The sequence below is a fragment of the Taudactylus pleione genome, unplaced genomic scaffold, assembly GCF_031769625.1.
Source record: "Taudactylus pleione unplaced genomic scaffold, aTauple2 ptg000251l, whole genome shotgun sequence".
Taxonomy (NCBI): domain Eukaryota; kingdom Metazoa; phylum Chordata; class Amphibia; order Anura; family Myobatrachidae; genus Taudactylus; species Taudactylus pleione.
The window spans coordinates 8969588-8988044 of NW_028284653.1; the positions used below are offsets into that span (position 1 = coordinate 8969588).

Sequence of the window (18457 nt, forward strand, 5' to 3'; positions counted from 1 at the left end):
AAATGGAGGAGGGGGGAGCCAGCATATTGCGCGGTCTGCGGGGACTGCATGATTGCCGGCGGTGCCAGCATGATCCGTCTGCCGACTGATGGGCACCTTTAGCCTATCAGTGAAGCTTGTAGAATCTGTAACCTAATAGATTAAATAATAAAAGGTTGCTACATCTTCACAGACAAAATAATACCACTATGCCTAATTCACAAGCTGCTCCCAACTATGTTCCATTTGTCCCTGCAGAATTTCCCTAGAATTACAAAGCGAATGGGGAAAACTACCTCTCCAAACCAAAGTTTTTTAACCACGAGAATAACTGAAAATTAACAGTTTAAGAAAAACAATAGCCTCAAATACCTATTCCTGCAATCACAAAAAACCTGACCCTGCAAAGCTTCATGCCTTGTGCCTCTCCTTCATCCTTTTAGGCAATACACTCGCTCAAGCATAACTTAAACATATGCAGCCATAAATAATTAGAATTTTTGGGACCTCCCGATGCTCGTCCATTGTGCCAAGATAATTTTGTAATCTAGATATACATACACACATGTAGCCAAATTAATCAGGTCTTGACATTCACTTGGGTCAAGAGACAAGATCATTTGGCAGCCTTTAAATGCAGTTGAAAAACACAAGTATATAGTGGGGGTCATCTGCCAACTGGATTTTCTGGCATACCAAGCATAATTAACTGTTTTACGTAGCAATTATATCAGTCTTTACCGTAACCACGTTCACAGGACTCAAACATGAAGAATAAACATATGGATGCATAAATAGAAGTACTAGGGGGTGACTGAATTCTTACACGAGAATTTAGCTCCCGGTGTAAATGCCCGTGGTCTAATCAATTATTCCCACGACAGACACTATTTTGCTCGAGAAGTCATAGGATTAGCCTGCCTAAAAGGCGAAACCAGGTTGATTTAGCCTTTTTAGATGACTGCTACTTTAAAACATTGGGCAGTCACGCACGGGACTCACCGAAGCTTGAAGTCTGCAGCCTAATTTAGTTTTCATTCTAGCACCTGTCAACCTGTGCAGTTCAACTTTCCTGTCTGGGGTGTCGTTCTCTGCTCTGGTGCTTCTAGCACACTCAGCTGTTCTATTAAACTTTTGAGATACAGCCAGAGCGTGCTAGAAGCACCAGAGCAGAGAGCGACACCCCAGACAGGAAAGAGTAACCGCGTGGGTTGTGAAAGGTGCTAGAATGAATACTATATTACATATACCCTAAAAAGTCTGACCAGGTGAGGGAGTGAGTTCCAGAATAAGGGGGCATTACAGGTGCATTCCTGGAGGAAATCTAGATTTTCATATCACTTCAATTGATGCAAGTAGGATGTTTTATGTACAGCCATGGTCAAAAGTTTTGAGAATGACAAGTATTGGTTTTCAAAAAGTCTGCAGCTTCAGTGTTTTAGACCTTTTTGTCAGATGATACTATGGTATACTGCAGTAAAATTACAAGCATTTCATAAGTGTCAAAGGCTTTTATTGACAATTACATTAAGTTTATGCTAAGAGTCAATATTTGCAGTATTGACCCTTCTTTTTCAAGACCTCTGCAATTCGCCCTGGCATGCTGTCAATCAACTTCTGGACCACATATTGACTGACGGCCACCCATTCTTGCTTAATAAATGCTTGGAGTTTGTCAGAATTTGCGGGTTTTTGTTTGTTCACCCGCCTCTTGTGGATTGACCACAGGTTCTCAATGGGATTAAGGTCTGGGGAGTTTCCTGTCCATGGACTCAAAATTTCGATGTTTTGTTCCCGAGCCACTTAGATATCATTTTTCTTTATGGCAAGATGCTCCATCATGCTGGAAAAGGCATTGTTCGTCACCAAACTGTTCTTGGATGGTTGGGAGAAGTTGCTCTTGGAGGATGTATTGGTACCATTCTTTATTCATGGCTGTGTTTTTAGGCAAAATTGTGAGTGATCCCACTCCCTTGGCTGAGAAGCAACCCCACACATGAATGGTCTCAGGATGCTTTCCTGTTGACACTTGTTTAGATGTACACGCCGCTCATGTCAACCACGCCGGGAGACCGGCGCCCGGCATCCCGATCAAAGGAATGCCGGGCACCACGAGTGGACAGCTGCGGGACTGGGGGCGGGGGGTTGGGGGTCTGTGTGAGGGTTAGGTTTAGCGCACCCGGGGAGGGGGGGGGGTAGACTTAGGGTCCGGCACCCCCCCGGGAGGGTAAGGGTTAGGCTAGGGGAAGGGAGGTTTAGGGTTAAGCAGCCCCGGGGGGGACTTAGGGTTAGACAAACTCCAAGCATTGCTAAAGGCAAGAATGGGCGGCCATCAGTCATTATGTGGCCCAGAAATTGATTGACAGCATGCCAGGGCGAATTGCAGATGTCTTGAAAGAAGGGTCAACACTGCAAATATTGACTCTTTGCAGAAACTTAATGTAATTGTCAATAAACGCCTTTGACAAAATGAAATGAAATGCCTGTAATTTTACTTCAGTATACCATAGTAACATCTGACGAAAAGGTCTAAAAACACAAGCAGCAGACCTTGTGAAAACCAATGTGTGTCATTCTCAAAACTTTTGGCCATGGCTGTACTTATTAGAACACTAACAACTTTTTTTTTGCAAACAAACATCATCTAATTACAAAACATGAATAAAAATAGTTGTTTTGATTTGTTTAAATAGGACCAGCACTGTGCCACAATGGTTTACTACCTCACTACACTGTGCCAAATCGGTATTATTACAATAGGCCCTATCTGTTTGGACATGGTTTGGTTTCTCCATGTCTGCGGCATCTTGGGTGTTTTTCTTCCACAGTCAAAAAATATCTAGTAAGGTTATTTGGCTTTAATGAAATTTATCCTGATGAAGGACTGATGTTAATGCTTCAATGTTGACGGTAGAGCAACACATATTGGAGCTATATAAATGTTCATAGTGAGGGTAGCTAGGATAATAGTGGTTCTACTCCCCTTTAACAGATTACTAGAATAAAAAATCCAGATAAAATAATTCTGTACACAGGGATGACTTGTATTATCCATTGCCAAAAAAGCTATACATTTAATTATGAAAGTTAGAGGAACTGAATGACCAGAATAAAAATCTGATACAACTTGTTATGTCTATAGTAATTTAAAGTAGAGAGTGGGGATCCTTATAACAAACGTTAAACACTGAAAGGATCACATAAGAACTTGCTGGTTATTAAGATTTTACCAAAGTCTATAGATAAATTCATTTTCCTTGTGAACTATATACAATTTAAATACCATTAAACACTATGGGCCCGATTCAATTGAACGCAAATTAAATAGTGCCGTGAGGGAGCTCCCGGGGCCATTTAATTCTGCGTGCTGTTAGGTCGGGGGATGCCCATTCTCCCGCCCCTCGCGCCTTAAACAGGGTGTTTAGTCGCGAGAACGGGCATTCTCCAACTAAACTGCCCGGCGCGATGCTGTTTCTGTCACGCTAAGTGCAAAAAACAACATCGCGCCTGTACTTTTGTCGGATTTCTGCTTGCACCCCAGGAGGGATGCAAGAAGAAATCTTTAGTAAGGGTTAACAGCACGCTTAACTGAATAGCTCCGGGAACTCATTCCCGGCGCTATTCACTTCGCGTTGAATTGAATCGAGCCCGTTGGTGGCTAATCTAGAAGTGGGTGCATTTGTGCACCAAATATATGTATGAAAAGACGAGTGCAAATGAAAAAAAAAAAAAAAAGTACATGTGTATTTGTTTAGTAGGACACATAATGACAACTGAAAAATTTTAGTATGTGTGCCAAGGGTACAAGCAAGTATATTTATGGTTTACAGATGTGTCTTGACAGTATTATAGTAATGTGTATTTAGCATTTACGACTATTTGTAAACAATATAATATAATGAAGTGTCAAAACACAAAAAACAGGATATATGGTAAGAACTTACCTTTGTTATCTCCGTTTCTACGAAGTCCTTAGGGTCCACAGGGATACCAGTTTTCAGTAGGTGCCCGGCCGGGAAGCTGGGTCATCGCAGAGGGGGGCTGTGTAACAGTCCTATGCTACCGCTCTTGAAGATCTTCAGGGGCTGTTACACAGCCCCCCTCTGCGATGACCCAGCTTCCCTGCCGGGCACCTACTGAAAACTGGTATCCCTGTGGATCCCTAAGGACCCTGAGGTAGAAAATAGGATATTGTATAGCTAATGTAATTAATAAAGACACATTTGTGAAATACAAACACCTCCATAGAGGGGGGTGGGGGAGAATTCAGTTCAAAGTAATGTGCTGGCGGGCATCACAATAATGCCTGGCTGCGCACAACTAGGCCATTTATGGTAGTGCAGAAATGGGGTACGTGGGAAAATGTGCAATTCCAGCGGATGCAATGTGCCCTTCCAAAAAGGTTATTGCTTGGAATTGAATATCTTTCTCTATTAAAAATCAAATGGGAATTTGCTTTCCTGCAGTAGCTCAAATGAAAACTGACTATTTATATAGCGCACACATATTCCACAGCGCTTTACAGAGAATATCTTACCATTCACATCTGTCCCTGAACCAGTGGAGCGAACAATCTATATTCCCTACCACATCCTCACACACATACACACTATGGTCAAGTTTGTGGGTAGTCAATTAAACTACCAGTATATTTTTAGAGTGTAGGAGGAAACCCACGCAAGCACAGGGAGAAGATACAAACTCTGCACAGGTAGAGCCATGGTTTGAATCAAACCTATGACCTCAGTGCTGTGAGGCAGTAATGCTAACCATTACACTGTCTGTGCAGCCCATTAATTTAAAGAAAACAGATGGGCACAATGCTGAAGCATGAAGTTGTGCTAGATGGATCCACACACAAGCAGCCAATCAGAAATGGCTAGACAATGCTGCCGATTGCCATTATAAGACCTACATTACCTGTAAGAGATAAGTTGTGTATCTGGGGGATGGGTGCACAACGGTCATAATTATGTAGAAAACATTTATGCAGCCTATGCCCTGCCCACCCATGATCCAACTGCCCACGCAAAAGGGGACACAACTCAATGGGGGGGGATTCAAATAGCCCTGAAATATAGCATGGGGTTTTAGCTCATGGCTGCGCCTGCGTAGCTGCCTGGAGCTATTAAATTACTGCCCACTGTAAGCCTGCGACTAGCACCTAACACAGATTTTTGTGTTAACTAGTGCTTCCGGGGCTAATCTATATAATGTTACCATGGGTGGTAATTGTATTGCTCTGGGCACTTAACCCAGGAGCTAAAAGAATGCGTGAATCAGTCTCCCCCAATGAAGCTCCAAAATCTGGATATGATTGTAAGCATTGTGCACAGTACGGAAAAGAATATATTACACAATAGAAATTGGTATTCATTCAATGCTAAATGACAGACTCTGCATTACTAAACCAAGTATAACACACCAGCGCACCAACATCACTTACCACGATGTGTATTCCAAGCAAAACAAAAAGGTAAACAGTTAAATATAATTATATATCACCTTCTTTATTAAAAACAATCTTACCATAATCATAGTATTAACTTTTGTTTTAAAGTGATGGAACAGTAAGAATGATGTGTAGTTAATAAAGGGAACAGCCGCTAGGAGCCATATGTAATAGCCTGCGAGATGCAGGCGCAACTATGGAGAGTTTGCGGCTTTAAAATAATATGGCTATAATTTAAAAGGCAAAACCAACACAAGGTAGTAGCCAGGAGCATAAGGGAGGGCACCAAGTATTCCCCATGGCTTTAAAGAAACAGATTTAGCAGATTAGAACCGAAGTCTTATTTTCTCTTTCAGCTCATGGGGGACACAGGAGACCTTGGGGACGTCCCAAAGCTGTCACTAAGGGAGGGACCGCTCCTGAGCTACACTGAGAACCTTTCTGATAAAACCAGCATCCCTAGAGGCGAAGGAAACAAAACCGTAGAACTGTATGAATGTGCGCCGAGGACCAGGTGGCAGCTTTGCAAAGTTGCTCCGCACCAAGTTGCCCAGGAAAGCCCGATCGAACGTATAGAATGTGCGGTGATTAAATGAGGCGCCGGGAGGTGAGCCAGAGTTTGCGTGGCATATGACCTCCCGAATCAATCTAGCAATTGTCTGCTTTGAAGCATTCGCCTGGCGACTTCTTGTGCTGCCCTGATTTATGTAATGCCGGGTACACACTAAGCGATGTGTCGCCCGATTCAGCAACACTTCGTCTAGTGTGTACCGGCTTTAAGCAATGTCATTGTTAGAGCGAAACGGACGACGCTCGACAAGGCTGCTGAGAAAGCATATAGGCGAAACGCGCGTCCAGGAGAAGGGAGAATCAACGGTGCACAGCTGATCTCCCGGCCAGTGTCTGGAAACTCCGAATATAAGATATATTATCCACACACACCACATCCAAATACAGGTACCTTTTCTCAATTTCTCGCTCTCCCACAGCACCACACAGGCATTGCTGCAATATCTGGCAGAATAGCAGGCGGGGCACTGTCCTGGGCTGAGGCAGAAGCACCTTGTTTCTTCCTTCAGTAGTATACATACCACGAATCCACACTCATTTCTTCAATCTGTATATATTTATTGGTAGATGCGGCACGGGTATTATATAACCGTAACTTCTCTTTTCCCACATTACACCAACAGTGATTAAGAGATGGTTTTGGTGTTTTGAATGCTTTTAGGCATTCTAACACCTATGGATACATGTACATGTAATGTTGGATTATATTAAAATATGGAAAGGCACATTGGGGGGGGAGGGAAGGAATTCAATTCAAAGCGAATTGAATAGCTCCGGGAGCTATTCAATTCAGTGCACTGTGTGGTCGGAGAATGCCGGTTATCGTGCCTTAACAAGTGTGTTACTGCGCGGTAAACGGCATTCTCTGACCAAAGTGCCGGGCGCGTGGCTGTTAGCACCACACTAAGCAGAAAAACAGCTGCGCGCCCGGAACTTTGGTCAGATTTCTCCTTGCATCCCCAGAGGGTGCGAGAAGAGATCCTTGGGCCGCCCAAACAGCGCGTTGAATTGAATAGCTGCGGGAGCTCCATCCCGTCGCTATTAAACATCGCACTGAATTGAATTCCCCCCATTGTTGGCATATTAATTATCACCTGTTCTCTAGTTTGACATGTAAGGCTGTTGTGTTAACATGTAAGGAGTAGAAGAGAATATATCACTAGATTTGGAGGATTCTTACATACAAAGAATATGTGATTTTGTGTACCTCATGGATGTTCATATCCCTAAATACTACTAAATAAATGTTATCAGTGTGTATAATTATATGACTAAGGGTTAATCTTCCAGACGCTGGTTTTGATATGGCTTGCAATATATGTAGAGAGCATTTTGCATAAAGAACAGTAAATTGATAATTGTTTAGACAAGCATATCTAATATCTCGTCTCTCTTCTCCATCAATAAGGTGAATTAACACAACATTGAATTACATAGAATATATTTTATTTTTCTGTGGTGACATGTATAGTACCACAGTATTTGTTTTGTCTGAGTTTTATGTGTGAAATTTTTTTTCCCTTTTTCTTTTTAGGTGCATATTTAATAAAAGCTATGTTTTATATTTATTTATTTATACTTCATTGATAAGAGTGCCCCCACAAAAGGAGTTATCCTGCTATACAGGGTAATATTCGATTGTATAAGGCTTTGTATATGGCCTCAAGTTCTAGGCTGTTTATTTTGAGAGGAGACTCCTGGACCATCCAGGACCCCGAAAGATGACTGCCCCGCAGTCAGAGGCCGACGTCGTTTTGTAGTCCACTGAGGTGCTACAAAAGGACGGCAAAAGGCCTGTGTAGGCAAAAGGAGGGAGTGTCGAGCCTCATGGGACAAGATGTTCATTTGAGACCTCAGATGAAGGTGGGACCTGTTCACTTGGACAGAACATCCGCTTGGAAAATTCTCGAATGGAACTGGGCAAACTCCAGCTTATCAAATGTGGACACCGTCTTCCCCAAGACTCACATGGAGAGAAACACTGACACTACGGAGACAGAGGAGAGAGTGAATCAACCCCTGTAGGGTAGCAATCTTTTTGCTGGGGAGAAACACCCTCTGGGCTAGAGAGTCCAAGAGGTCCCCAAGGTGTACCAACTACAGACTTCATCAGGTTGGACTTGCGTCAGTTGATAATCCAACTTTGGGACTGAAGAACCTAGTCTGCCAGGGACATGTGGTCCTGCAGCATGTCCTCTGACTGAACCGCAGAGAAGGTCGTCCAGGTACGGGATAATTCTGATCCCCTGAAGGTGTAAGCCATCACTGCCATTATCTTGGTGAATAAAAGTGGAGCAGAGGACCACCTGAAGGATAAGGCCTGGAACTGGTAGTGATCCGACAGGATTGCAAACCGAAGGAACTTTTGGTGATCCTACCAAATAGGTATGTGTAGGTAAGCATCACTGATGTCTAGAAACACAAGGAAGTCTCCCGGTTTCAGAGCCTAAACAATGGACCGAAGGGATTCCATCTTGAACAGGAAACCCAAAGATACACATTCATAGATTTGAGGTTGAGTCTATTTCCCTAAAAGAAACAGGTTCAAATAGAAACCCAAACCTCTTTGAAACAGGGGAACAGGGGAAAACACCCTTGAATTTAGGAGGGACCAGACACAGCGCCTTGGCGAGTTCATGAGGCATACCAGTGAAAAAAAAGGCGACTGGGAGGACTGACTTTGAAAGACAGGGAGTAACCTTGCCGTATAATTCGTCAGACACAAGAGTTGGATGTTGTCTTTCACCACTCCCCGCAGAATAAGCTTAGATGGCATCCCACTCCGGAAACCACCAGGTGTGGGGGCCCGCACTGGGCTGTTTGTCAGTTGACTTGGCAGACTGTGTTCAGCCCACCAAAGAGTGTCTTCTCCGTTTACCACATCTGGTGGATGAACCCTGGCCACGAAGGGATGGTTGAAAGCATGGCTTTGCCAGGGAAAGAAAGAATGGAACTTTCAGCCTAGTGGAAAGAAACTTGGATGCAGATGACGAAGCTATAAACTTGTCCAATTCAGGGCCAAAATGCACCTCACCAGTGAAATGCAGTGTTTCCAAGGATCTTTTGGATTCAGCATAGGTTTTTCCAGTACGGCGCCAGAGAGCACATCTAGCCACCACAGAAGATGTGGACACCTTGGCCGAGAGAATGCTAGGCACCTAAGGGCACTACAAAGAAAAACTGCCTGCTCAGGTCTTGGGGAGAGAGGAGCCAGAGTTGTCTGTAATCCAGTGTTTACCAAACTGTGCACCGTGGCACTCTGGGGTGCCTCAGGATGGTTGTCCAGCACCAAATCAAATTATTTATGGTGGACAAACCGAAGCGCAAACCTGTTCACCACCACATAACTGAGCCTAAGAATGACAGGTAAGCACAATTTACTTCACTTTACTACATTTTTTCTGAACTTTTCAACAAACTTTTGGTTTAGGCGTGCTGTGAAAACAATGCTGTTATTCTAGGGCCAGACTCCTCCAGCACCAGCTATACCCCAAGGTCTCCCATGATCTGAAAGAAAAATTTTTTGATACTCATGATTCATGAAAGTTTGGGAACCACTGACTTAAACTTAATTCACTCAGCCAATAATTATCCTGCATGTTCTCATGCGAGACTCACTTGAGACTTATTGGAGAAAATAAAAATAGATTTTTTCTGCATCTCAATAGGGCGCCCAATAGCATTTACCTCGACTTAATGCACCGGGTTTATTGGTGGAAAGCAGCTAAACCAGTCTAAAGAAGTGGACTTTACACATTTCTTCATGCACCTTAGGAGGTCGGAAGAAGAAATGTGTCCCACCGCAGCTTTAGGAGTCCGAACGGAGCAACAACTGAATTGCTCCGTCGGGTGCCAATTCGTATAGACACCTTGCGGGGGGTGTCCGCATTGCAAGGTTTGCTTCACACCCTATAGAGGAGAACCAGAAAAATTGTGGTGTCACAGTAATTGGCGTCTTACCTATATCAATTTACTATTGATTTAGAAATAATAGACTACTGTGGGCCATACAACTAGGACCCAGATTCCCCAATCTGACCCCCCAATCGGATCGCGGATCAGCAGTCATTGATAATGGAGACTGTACAACATGTTGAATATCCCCGATTCCATGACCCTGGCAGAACGGAGAATTGTGGCAATCGTAGAAGTATGGGCCCTTCAAGGAGGACATAAAATTGAAACTTAATTTAACATTTATACAATATAGTGATGGAAAACAGTGCCCAAATTATTAAAACTCATATTTAAGAAAATAAATCAAACAAACTTGAAAGAGATATGCCATATGTAAAATAATCTTAAATAGAGGACTTGAATTACCAGCATGCACATAAACCATGAAGATATATTTAATGCCATTAAGATTATTTACTAACAGAGAGAGAGAATATAGTCACTGGGCGGAATTCAATTGATTCCTGCCCCCATCGCGCCCGACGGAGCTATTCAATTCTTGCTCCTGTAGGGCACGATCAGCTGCCAGCGCTACATTTCAGCTCGCAGCCCCAGGGGGGTGAGAGCTGAAATGTGCGAAAAGTGACATGTTTGGGCGCCCAAACATCACTTTTCGCGATCGTGCCCAGCACTTTGGTCGAGTTTAGCTACTTTACGCGGCTAAACCCGACCACTTTGGGCGCGATCAGCACGAAAATCTGGAACAATTGCATAGCGGCCCGAGAACTCCTGTCACTTTAGATGGGAGATGCGGGCCGCGAAAACAATTGAATTCTGCCCACTGTATGCGATATTTTGCAAAAATTATTTGGGAATTTCTTAATAATCACCAGCTATTTGAGCCAGCGATAGATAACATGTAGCACATGACAACATTCTTAAGCAGGATTTATATTTTTAGAAGGAAAATGTCCATACACAGGCTCAAATATAGAAAACATAGAATGGAGATCTGCAATTGCTAAATGTATTACTCTGGACTTTATGACCCAACTAAATATTACATAACATTAATAAATATTTGCTGATGTATACGCAACCAGCTTGAAAAAATCTTTAATTGACCCAACACTGCAGCATGGGAGGCCTCAAAACTACTGCAATGTCAGATAATGATCCTATCAAAATCAATAGTATATTTATCAGGTTCAGCAGAAAATGCAGTCAGATTAGCACTCTGTGGGCTCAATCCACTTAGTTGCGAATTCCCTCGCAGCGTGAGTAAGTGCAGCTGTATGCCTCACTTTATGTACCTTTGGACTCGTGAATATTTCTTCGAAGCCCCGTAAAGCTGAATACAAAAATACGCGAGTCCAGATTGAGAATAGGCCGTGAGGGGGACAAGTTTCTGTGTCTTGACGGCATTACTAAGCTGTTGCAACGGAAATTCGCCGCCTTCAAGGCTAATTGGAATGACCGCTCTGGATGTGTGTGCAGTTATCGGTCAACTGCACAAAGAAACAGTTATAAGGATTAAAGTAATTAGGTCACACGTCCAATGAGACTTAAACTGGCCATGTACTGCACTAGAAGAGGACAGGAGCAACTGTCTAGTAAATGGAGTGCCTCCATACACTACCAGATATATGGAGATGATCTCCAATCACAGCATGAAGTTGGCTGAACAAGGGTTGAGTGAATTGGTTTGGTTTTCAAACCAAGCGATCCAGACCATTTTTTCAGCCACTTTCAGGCTGTGAACGATCATCGTTCAGTACCATACACTGAGCAATAATGGTTCAAACCAGTCTTTTGGGTCGTGCAGTGCATGTCCACCATTGATTTGGCCAAACTGAACAATGATGCTGATGCTCAACTCGAGGGACAAGAGAAAGGATAGATTTTGGGGATGATTCAATTCAGCAGGAGTTGAATAGCGCAAGGAAGGGGTTGTGTATGGGATGCCAGCTCTCGGGAACCCGGCAGTCAGAATCTCGACGCTGGCGTCCCAACATGGTTAGGATTAGGATACAGACATCAGTAAGTGTCCTTACCCGACACCACCGCACAACCTAAACCTAACCTCCCCCCCAGTGCCTGACCCCACTACTCCAACTACCTCCACAGGAAGTTAGCCAATGACCTATTCAATTCAGCGCGCTGTTTAGACCGGCTATTACAAGTCAAGTCAGAGAATGCTGGTTATTGCAACTTAACACCCAGGTTAAGTCGCGAGAACCAGCATTCTCCGACTAAAGTGCCAGCCCGTAGGCTGTTAGCACCGCGCTAAGCCGGAAAACAGCCCCTCGACGGGCACTTTAGTCGGATTTCTTCTCACACCCTCTGGTGGGTGCGAGAAGAATTCATTTAGTCAACCTAACAGCCCACTGAATGAATAGCTCCGGGACTAACTTCCAGGTGCTATTCAACTCCTGCTGAATTGAATCGCGTCCACAGTGTAAAGGTGCCCATCCACTAGCAGACATGAAAACTACTGCACGATTACGACATTGTAATTGACTCGTTCAGTGTAGGCACATCAATCATCTGCAAACATGCTGAACCAGACGTTATCGTCACGTTGTCCAGCATGTTTGCCCAATGATAAATATCTAAACGAACAGCGGGAGTGCGCATCGCTGGTCGGTTTAGACATTTTTGCAAACGACTTATAAACGATTGTAGGATATAATTATCGGTAAATTGCTCAATTAAATCATCTAGTGGAGGGCACCTTTAGACCGTATGCAAGTAAGCTGTTGCAGGGGTCTTTAAAACAAGTCGGAAGTCACTTTATAACAGTCTCAAAAGCAACCTCAAACATTAAGTAGCGTTAAAAAGTACAAGAAAATCTGGCAATAATTTATCATACATTTACTGTTGATAAGCAGCAGATTCAAAAATAGTAAATTAGAAACCTCACTCTTGTTATGGAACTAGCAGAACTGAAAGTGTCAATTTCAACAGCACATTTTTTTTTTTATATAAGACTGTTCGTGACATACCTTGGCATTAAACAAAATCTTATTTAAAATAGAAATTGCAAGCTATAAACAACAGTTATAAGTGCATTTGAATGTTTAGGACACAGCATCCCAATAGGTATGAAGCAAATTATGCTGCAGTGTGATGCAGCTTCATCAGGTTAATTATGGGTTAAACTACAGCAGGAAGACAATATACAGAGAAGAATACACTCCCTTCTCACCGCCTACTGCCTCCTCAGCCAAAGGCACCTCAAGAAATCCTGCTCTGCTTTTCTGCCTTCAATTGCAACTTGAAATAGCTTGTTCAAGGTTTGACCAGTTTAGAAAAATAAGTTATATAAGGTGATGTGTTTAAAATACAAACATTTGTACATTTTAGTGTTATAAAAAATTCCAATAAAATGAGATTATTAGTCCAAACCGTTGCAATGCAAATATTAAAATGATTATTTAAAGAAAACCTTTTTTGCCTTGTACTGCATGTGTGTGCTGCAGACATATGTACTGCATGGGGTGTGGAGAACCAGAGCTGATTAGATTACAACATCAGCCGGGGGCCGCCATTTTTAGCCTCTTCAAAGGACAAAAAAGGGAAATACAAGCAACAATTGCAGATTATTAACAAGTAAAACCCTCTATGTTTTAAAAAACAAAATTGAGAGAAAACAATGGCCTGGGGGAACCTAGTAATATCAAACTAGAATTGTCATTTCACCCGTCCAAAGAAACAACTAAACATTGCACTATTTTTGCACATACAAAAAGGGTATGGGGTAGAACAATGTATTCGAACACAAAAGGAGGGGTACACAATCAAAGCAATTTATAGAATGAAGGGGGGGTGACTGATTATTTACTTAATAGGGGGGCTGACGGAAGCATGGTGTTCCCTTTCTTTGTGTGCTAGTGTTGTGTCTGAGCTGGCCTGCTCACACACACAGGATTGCTTGTTCCTCCCCCATCCATGTCTGCAGCCTGAGAGCAGAAAGCCCTGGAAAGACCTACAGCTTTGCAGAGGGTGTGTGAGAGGATGTGTGTACACACACACACACACACACACACACTCTCTCTCTCAAACATAATAATCATGTTTTCCTTTTACATACACAACAGAAACAATCCATAAACGCGTCTGACGTCTATTAGAAGAAATATGTTTTTTTTTGTGTGCGTTTATACAATACAATATTAGCCACATTCATTAACATTACAGATAGGCTACACTGGTAAAGTATTTATAAATTATTGTAATAAAGCAAAATAGTATCAAGACAGAATCTGATTCTTACACATACTGCATAAACCAGCCCCAGCATTACCCAAACATATCTTCCTAATGGGGGAAAGCACAGAAAAAGCCTTTCCTATTAAAGTCTGTAGACATCTTTTGGAGGGGAGGAGAGTCAAATACATCTGTGTATTTATAGTATGAAGTTAAACAGTTAGCTGAGAACTGTACCTGGCATGCATTACCATCACAGCAACCATTGGATTTACCAATATTAAAATGAACAGAAGTTGTAAAAGCCTTTAACAGAGGAGGCCTGAAAGAGAAATGCTTCATTACATTATCAAGAAAGTAGCAGTCTGGGTGTATGTAGGACTACTGAGTTATAAGGACAGCGTCGGGTTATCTGTTTACATGCAAAAGCAAAATAAAGAGGAACATCTGAGCACAGGGAAATAATGCAATGTGGCTGCCCACCCCTTTCCATCACTGCCAGATACATCTACGATGACCAGAAACCCGCCATATTTATGGTATATACAGACCCTTCTCTGGGAGCAGAGAGTATGAAGCACCTCACGTAAGAGCACATAGGTCTGTGCACATATATGTACACATATTACAGAACACATGTGCAGTGACATTTTCAGAACAAGAACAAATGCAAAGTAAATAACCAGCAATACACACCCGTGACTGTATATACGTGCCATGCGAAGAGAACAGTCTCACAGACTACAATAAATGGCATAGACACTTACCTACAATGTGCAAACGCCAGGAAACAGGACACCGTTACAGCAGAACTCAGACACACACCCCTAAAAGGAGATTGTGTGACAGGCTGCTAGGGAATAATGCATAAAACTGCAGCCGATCACTGGCAGCGGCTTGTGGGGTGACAGGAGCAGCGACGTCAGGGGCAGCCCGGGACCGTTAGGCAAATCTGCAGAGCTGACACAACAACACCATGACACACCGGCACTGACCTTGCTGGGAAAGCAATCAATGATAGTCGGTGATATAAAGGCTGTTTGCAGCGTTTGTGGTGACTGCAGCCCCAATGTGTACAAACCCCGCTCCTCCCGTACCTCAGCCTACGCTGGCTCTATGTCACTGCCTCTCTCTGGAAAATGGCGTCGGCTGCTTGTACGGGGATTCCACACCCAGCTGCCAGGGGCTCAACATTGAGACTACTGCGGGTGTGGGGACCTACAGCGGAATCCTTTGCCCACAAGTAAAATGCCGATTTCAGTAACACAAAATACGCCATTTTGCTTGTGGGCAAAAGTATATGACCTATGAGAGCTGCACCACCCCTTGGCCTCGCTCTCTCTCGACAGTCTTCTTCACAACCACTTTAATGGAAGGTGGTGCGTCTTTGGCGACGTACTTAATGGCGAAGCAGTCTTGTATTGCTGAAGGGATATCTGCAGAATCCTTAAAGAAATGTCATTACAGCTAGAGTAGGATTAGGAGAAGGGTGATGCAGACATTTTGTGGAGCAATAGGTGTGCTTTTGTACCAGGTCCATAGTATTAGCATGTTTCAGTTATGCAGATTTGTAGCGAGCCGCCATGTTTGTCATGTACTGCACTAAGCAGCACATCGTTCTGAGCATAAATAATGTGTTACAGGACATATACCCGGTATTATCGGACGCATCTACATAGTGCATGCTGCGTGATCAGAGGATACATATGCATTATATACATCACGCAGACCCAGCAGCCAAGAGCCGAAACGTAAGGCTTTTCCAGGCTGCTGTGTATGATATCACATAGATCTGGCAAATGTGGTAGGGTAAACATGAATGCGGCACCCCTGTGGTCGGAGCATGGCAGGAGGTGGGCGTATAGGACACTGCTTGTAACTAAGTACATGGACTCTAGGTAGCCAGGTGCTGGCTCATTTGGGGAAGATAGAGGCGGTTCCTGCCCAACTCTGCGTTTATCACCATGGTGTTCCACTGAGGTAAAGACGCTGTCGGGGTCTCCCGGGCTGCGGGTGCAGGGGCCGCTGAGATGACGCTAGTGCGCAAACTCGAGTTGTGATGATTGAAGCTCGCAGAGACTACTACTGCTCTGTCTCCATGCAGAAAGGAGGAGAGGGACACGGCTGCTAGGACTGGTACTGCTGCCGCACCACCGCCTCCATACAGCCATCCGTGTCTGCCAAGTGACTAAGGAAACGGATGGTGAATGGACATTTCCGCCCCACGTATTGTATTCGTTGAGTGGTTATTAAACTGTGTCGGTGTGGCAGCGCTGTGTTATGATCATTCTTATCACGCTGTCCGTATAGCGGCTGCAGTGCTGCCTTACACAATGGCGCCGTGTTGCTTGCTGTCATTTTACTGTAGCTTGTTCTTTGTTGGGGGGCGAGGCTGGCTGTGAGCAGCCAATAGGCGCTTTAGCGGTGTTGTATCGACAGCCTGTAGTTGGCTAACCGTGACATCATGCTGCAGCAGGTGGGAGGAGACAGGAGAGAGCTGCTGGGGGATGCGGGTGCAGAGGGAGAGCTCGGCGCCATTATGTAACAACAACAACCAGCGAGCCTGAGTACCTATCACTACCGCATTGCTGCGCGATAGTGTCTGACCCATACTGATCTGTGCCCTCTTTTCTAGGGAGGAGAACAATAACCGCGCATTTCTGGTCTAGTCCATCCAATGCCCCTTGATGTGCCAGGACAATGAATTGTGAGTGCGTCACACCAACATGGTGCTCAGGGAGCTGTGTGCTGGGGCCGCACGTCCTGCGCTGGTCACGTGTCCGTGTTGCCTGGTGATATAGGGCTTGGCCAGGAACCAAGTGGTTAGAGACGGATGTGGGGGAGGAAGAAGTTATTTCTACTGGGGGTGGGGGTAGTCACTTTGGACTACAGAGTTCACCATTTTACAGATTAGTGAGCGCTGCTGCTTTGCTCGTACATAAGCTGTGAGAATGTTATTAACTCCTGATATGCGGGGCTGTGTAATGCGCTGCTTCATGTACAGTCCTCTTATGAGAAAGCACCAGCCTCAGGGAATAAGTTAATGGCGTATATTCTACTTTGTAAACTTATAACTGTATAGTAATTCCATTTTCTGCTTATGTATTGTGACAAATGTATGTTGTGTACAATATCCATCTACCAATATAGGCAATAGTGTTTTACATACTTGCAGAAGGTGAGGCAGCCATCTTGGGTACGAGTTCAGTTGCTATTCTAAGTATTAATTCACAAAGCTTGATGTGAGATATCTATCAGCTTCTAACTTACATTTTGCAGGTTGTGTTTAAGAAATGATAGTTTGGAGCTGATTGGTTGGTGATATATCACAATTTTATCTCACATCAAGCTTTGATACAAATGCCCCTAAATACCCAGCACTGTGCAAATAACGCACTATTTGGAAGCCAATTAACCTACAACATTGGTTCCCAAACTTTCTTTAATCACAAGTATCAGCATTTTTTATGGCACCTCCCTCTAAATTTATTGAGCAATTCAGCTATAAGAAGTCATTTGTGCTTACCTGTTATGCGGTGGTGAACAGGGTTGTGCTTCCATTTGTCCACATGTTTTATGATTGGCAGCCACAATCATTGGATTTGCCTCTTACATTGGCCATAAATAATTTGATTTGGTCCTGGACTACCAACCCATGGTACCCAGGCAAGTGCCCCACCCAGTTTGGGAATCTTTGACCTACAAGTATGTTTGTTTTTTGTTTTGTTTTTTGGGATGTTTGGTGGGGGGGGGGAAGCTTACATAGGTCCTTGCTAATCACCATGCCACTTTTCTGTCCTGATAGGAATGAAGGAGAAACAGATATTTGCATAAAGTTATACTTTCACCCATTCTTGATCTTATGAGTGTGCATGAGGGAAATATTTAAGGTGCCCATACACAGTACTATATTTTTTTTTTACCCGATATGGACAGGTTATATAGACCAATTGTATGAAAATAGGTGTTTTTTTGTGTGTTCTGCGACACCGATTTGCGTCTCCGCTGACCTCTAGTTGGATTGCAGAACAGATGGTTTTGCAGAGAGATCTACGATCTTTTGAGTACAATGTGACACACTTCTATGTATCTTATCCTATGATCGTAATGATCAATCGTACACCATTTGACCACATCTTATGAAAAATTTAAAGGGAAGAATTTCAAGGGCAATCGTACAACACATCTTACCAACTTTGAATTGCATAGTGTATGGGGCCTTTAGACATCTGATTTCCCTTCAATGAACAAGAGCAGAGAAAACATGAAATACAAACCGATGTGTGCACATGTAAGGGCTATAAAATGACCAGTGATAAGAAGCCTGGCATTTTATGTGTGCTGGATGTT

At 43.5% G+C, this 18457-nt stretch overlaps 1 protein-coding gene across 7 annotated transcripts in view; it reads right to left on the minus strand.

Annotated features, from left to right (window-relative positions):
* The window catches only part of KMT2E (lysine methyltransferase 2E (inactive)), a 134746-nt gene extending 119475 nt beyond the window's left edge, over nt 1-15271 (minus strand). For 6 of the 7 annotated variants that reach the window (XM_088480238.1, XM_088480234.1, XM_088480236.1 and 3 more), the window contains exon 1: nt 14875-15271. The gene's annotated coding sequence lies outside the window, so the exon portion shown is untranslated. The remainder of the gene's footprint in view (nt 1-14874) is intronic. The other variant, XM_088480237.1, reaches the window with a different exon arrangement.
* Nucleotides 15272-18457: the final 3186 nt, after the last annotated feature.